This window comes from Hevea brasiliensis, chromosome 4, assembly GCF_030052815.1.
Source record: "Hevea brasiliensis isolate MT/VB/25A 57/8 chromosome 4, ASM3005281v1, whole genome shotgun sequence".
NCBI lineage: Eukaryota > Viridiplantae > Streptophyta > Magnoliopsida > Malpighiales > Euphorbiaceae > Hevea > Hevea brasiliensis.
The window spans coordinates 80369427-80375426 of NC_079496.1; positions in this window are offsets into that span (position 1 = coordinate 80369427).

Sequence of the window (6000 nt, forward strand, 5' to 3'; positions counted from 1 at the left end):
CGATCAGATGTCTGACTTAACTTTTCCCTCGGCCTCTTATTACTACACTGTCCAAATTTCCTCTTTTGCTAATCACCACTCGTCTTCTGTTCCTCTTCATGAACATAGCTAATATATTTCTTTCTGAACTCTATCAAAAATAATTTCCAAGTTACGTCGGCTGGTGGCACTACCTTGGTTACAACATCCCACCATCGATATGCAACTTCTTGTAACAATGAAAATACACACTCCAAACTCTGTTCTGGAGTGCAATGGAGCCGCTGCAGGACTCTTTCAGTCGTTTCTAACCAATACTCAGCCACTGAAGAATCATCTTCCTTTCTACCATTGAAATCTACAGCTCCATAATTCCTAATTTTTCCTAGAGGTGATGTCCGCTGTGGTGGTGGTGGAATAACCCCAGTCATCTGTCGAAAGAATTCAGTCATCTGCTCAAACAAGGCCTATTGGGGTTGTACAGGCACCTTTTGCACCGGTGGAGCAGGATCTCCTCGATTTTCAATATCACTCCCAGTTGAGATACGGCTTACTACTTCTTCTTCTACTGTCCTCTGCGATTCTGAGTCCATATCTTAACCTAAAATAAGCAAGAAAACAGATCTGCATTAGTGTTACCTCAACTCATATGAATGCAATTTATGTTATGCACACTATCTTATTCTATCTATCTTTGCCTAGGAATGCCTAAACCTTGCTCTAATACTAATAAATGTAACCCCCCTCACTCGACTACAGTGTAGCCGAGTGAGGCGTGCTACATTCGGTGCCGGAGCACCCTATCTTATCTTACTTTATTCCTTTAATAATTTGATATCATTATTTTTTAATATCAATTAATTTTCTATGGAGAAACCAGCAGAGTTTCCCTTATTTTATTATCAGTTGACGTATTTCACTATTCACCTGCTTGAAATTTTCAATAATATTTTACAATAAAAATATCATTCATGCTCATCATATTCATCTCACATTCAATTCTTGTAATTCACATACTCATTTGTACAAATCTATTCATACTCAATTCATATGTAAACATTCTCAAATTACATAAGCAAAATTTTCAAATTTCCTTAATTTACATAATTTACAAAATAATTACATAATTTCATAATTTACATGATCTAAAAATTATTACAGTTCCATAATCTATATTTCAACATAAAATTCATAGTTTACATTATAAATAATAACTAATTATAATATATAAAATACATAATATGATCTATATGGATCTTATCTACATACATTGCTGAGGAGGTGACAACCTTGTACACTTCTGACACTTCCGTAGATCTGGACTCTAAATTCTCCAGTCTAATGTCCACTAGGTTTTTATCTTCAGTACCTGCGCGAGGAAACAAATCCATCACGCTAAGCATTGCTGCTTAGTGGTGCAAAAATATGACAAGAAATATTGTATACAAATAAAAATAATTGGAGCATATTTTCTATATTCAAGAATTTTACTGGGTTCATATGAAATTTGCCATACAGTACATTTTTCGTCATTTATGTTGCTCTCTAGAATCTCTTTTGTCATAAGTTTACAATAATCATTTATATAATGTACAAATAAATCTAAATATTTAGTTTATGTTTATTTTATTATGGAGGATGCATTTCTAATAATTACTTATGTTATGCTTATTTTGCTAGGCTTTCATTTACTCTCGTAATATTTTCTATGTGTTGTGGATCATTTCGTAATAATTAAATTCTTAATGCTAGTTTAATACCTTTCAGATTTTTCTCACTGATTTATTTAGTTTCTAATATTTTTAACTTATTTTAATAAATTTTTTTCTCTGCTCAGGTAACCTATGATAGGCTGACTAAACTGGATAACGAGTCGTTGGCACTAGACACCGCAGTGCCTCGGGCCGTCATACCATGGGACGCAGAACGTCAACCACGTATGCAGTCAGTATGGCTAAAAAAAGTTATGATAACACATAATCAGGCATAAAAGCCATGAATGTGGGCATAAAGCCATGAATGCGGGCATAAAGCCATGAATGCGGGCATAAAGCCATGCATGTGGGCATAAAGCCTTTCGCAGTACTACTAAAACAATACCCTATTGGCATGCCAATCTATCCAATCTGACACACATGTCTAGGCAATACATAGGCACATAGTACCATTAAGAGTTTATATATTTCATCATTTCATTATATTTTTTGTTTTTCTTTTTATAGCATTTTAATTTTGTTTATAATGGAAACATAATTTCCAAATTCACATTTCTAGGTAATTTATGCATTCATCGTAATATTCATACTAATTACATTCACATTCATTTAATCTCATGTACCATTCAAATTCAAAACATCTTTCCTTTCTCTCTTGATGGGAGCCTAAATCCCAAATGACACTTTTATCACGTTTATTCATTCAACAATCTATTCATGTAAAGTACATTTCATACTTCAAGTTGTATTGCTAATATATTATGAACTCCATTAGTGTTGGGAGCATAAGTCTCAACAATCCATCTAAGTTAATTTCATTTCATATTCAAGTTGTATCACTCATGTTTTATTAGACCTACTAGTAATGGGAATACAAACCTTAACTATATATTCACATAACTTAAATGTTCATTAAGTCATTTAGGTAAATTAATATTTCTATTCCAAGTAATCCACGAACATTTCATGGATTTCAAATTTCATACCTTAATTTCCTCTACCAATTTAGTTCTTACACTTTGTGTCTTTGTATTACTATTCACATTACTATTCACTCAAATTGTTGACTTTTTAATACATAATAAATTTATTGAACCTGAGTTCTCCAAGATACCACATTTTGCATTTTATTTTTGTTGGTATAGATTTCCAATACCATTCCAAAGCTTAACTTATGTTATTCAAAAATTTCAGATTTCATACCCTATGTTTACTGTTCCATTGGTCATTTGTACAGTAGGAATTTGATAAAATTGTCTTCATAAAAGTTGTTCCTTATTGTGTCTAGTTACATTTCTTTTTTTGAATTACTCCATTTGGAGTTTTTTAACTCAAGTTATGATCATTTTACCATAACTGGCTGGATTGACCTATACCCAAAATTTCTGGCCAATTTGGTTCTGCCAGATTTGGTAACCTAAGTTTGGTTGGCAATTTGACTAGGTTATGGTCAGAATTTGGATTTGTATTCCTCATGAAATTGTAGGGCTATGTCTCAGCTTTCTGCTGGTAAAATTTCAGATCAATTGAACTTTTCTACACTGAGTTTTGACCATTTGAACAAACACTATTTATTTGGTCATTTTCTAGGGATAGCATGTTAGTCACCCAAATTAGGGTAATTTTTAGGTCAACTTGGTTTGGTTTTCTAGGTAGGGTTTCATCACCAAAGTTGTGCCATTATGTGTCTAGTTTCATGTCCAATTGGCCTTGCACCAATCGAACCTATACAACTCCATTTATAGCTGCCCAAACCTGCTGGACTCACAACCAGTCCTGTAGGTCACCAAGGGCAGCATGCCTAAACTCAACTCGAACATCCTTACTCACTTCAATTCCTCCTCACACACATTCAAATGGTCACTAATTGACCATTACAAGGTTAATATGCTATTTTATGAGCGAACCCTAATTTTTTTTCACAAACCCTAATTTCCAAGTGTCCATTTAATGCTATCATGCCATCTAACACATCCAAAACACATAATCCAACATCTAACTCAAGTTTTCTCATCACAAACCACTTCTAAACAATTCAATTCATACCAATCAACAAATCTCATCCTTCTCCCATGGCTACCAATTCTCATACATACTTCAATATAATTATTTTGTTCAATTCTACAATAAATTCTCATTTAATTTGTCTTCCTAACAAAGATTAAAAGGATAGGGAAGTAAGTATAGGCACTAACCTTGATTTAGCTAATTTCCAAAGCTTGAGAACTCTTCTTTTTCTCTTTCTTTTTGCTACCCAAGACGTGCTCTAGGTGTAAGGGTAAATATTTGTGAAGGGAAGCTAGGGTTTTGGGGTGATTTGGGTGGGTTAGCTCAAGCTTGATCAGGCCTCCATGCAGTTTTCTTTCCTCTCTCTCTCTCTCTATGTTTCTGGCTGCCCAAAGGTTGAAGATGCAAATTATTTGTCAATTTTTGTCAAATTTATCTCCTTTTAATTGGCTTGTTGAGTTGTGATTGGTGGAGACCTAACTAATGACATCATGTGATGTCATATTTCCTATTTTCTTTCATTTTCTTTTCTTTTCCTTTCTACTCATTTTTAATTTAATTTTTAGCAATATTTATTCATATTTTGGATCATAATAATTATTTACTTAACTGGATAAGTCGGTCAAAAATACCTCTGAAGACGAAATGACCAAAATGCCCTCCATTTGGCTTAATAGACTAAAATTGTCAGTACTAATTGAAAAAATTTTCAAAGCCTTTTCTTGGCATTCTAATGCCATAGAAACCTCAATGACTCTTCTCTGGAGACCCAAAAATTATTTCATAAATTTTCCTCCAGGTTTAGGGCTCCTAGTTGCGAGAAATGTAACTTCCCACTGGGTTACCCATCGCTAGAGCACCGGTTCATTTAACTTGGTTATAATTTATTTCTAAAATCTTTTCTAAATTTTTCTTATTAATATTTGAGTTATTTATGATTCCTCACTCTAGTCTAAATATTTTTTCAGACGTTCTAGCTATCCAGACCAACACCGGTCACCGAAACAGTAGAATATATGGAATTGTTACAGTAAGGGTGTTACATTAAGCATGTTAAGATTTGGGGTTATCCAGCTTATATCAAAAAGCTGAACACTGATAAATTGGAAACCAGATAAAAAAAGGTCGATTTGTTGGATATCCAAAAGAGAGTTTTGGATATTATTTTTATCTGCCTGTATCACATAAGGTGGTGGTAAGTAGAGATGCCACATTTCTTGAACAACAGTTTGTTTAGGAAGGAGGAAAAGGAAGGCAAATAGAGTTAGAATTGAAAAATTCTGACCAACCAACATATCAAATGGATATAGATCCATCTAGTCAATCTACACTTATTGATGAAACATCTACAGCAATTCCTCACAGATCAACCAGGATATCTCACCCACCAGTGAGATATGGTTTCCTTCATAAAGATGAATAAGAGTTGTTTACTCATGAAGAAGTAGATTATGGAGAAGATTCACTTACCTATGAAGAAGTTATATCAAATATAGATTCTTCAAAATGGATTGATGCTATGAAATCTGAAATTGATTCCATTTATAAGAATTAGGTTTGGGATCTTATTGACCCACCTAAAGGTATTGTACCTATAGGGAATAAATGGGTTTTCAAGAAGAAAATTAGTTTTGATGGAAAGGTAGAGACCTATAAAGCAAGGCTAATAGTGAAAGGGTTTCGCCAAAGGCAAGCAATTGACTATGAGGAGACTTTCTTGACTATTGCCATGCTTAAATCAATTAAGATTCTATTAGTAATAGCTGCATACTATGATTATGAGATTTGGCATATAGATGTCAAAACTGCTTTTCTCAATGGATATATTGAAGAAAACTTTTTCATGGAACAACCTAGGGATTTTGAATCCCAAGATGGTTCCAAGGTATGCAAGCTAAGTCGATCCATTTATGGGTTTAAACAAGCTTCGAGGAGTTGGAACATCCGTTTTGATGAAGCCATTAAGTCATTTGGTTTTATCAAAAAATGTGGATAAACCATGTGTATATAAGAAGGTTAGTGATAGTACTATCACTTTCCTTGTCTTATATATGGATGATATTCTATTGATAGGTAATGACACAGGTATGTTGACAGCTGTAAAGGTATAGTTGTCAAATACATTCCCCATAAAAGACTTAGGAGAGGCAACCTATATTCTTGGAATTCGCATCTATAGAGATAGAGCAAAAAAAATAATTAGTTTATCCCAAAGTCTATACTTGGAAAAGGTGTTAAAGAGGTTTAACATGCTTGATTCCAAGAGAGGACTGTTACCAGTGAGACATGATATCCACCT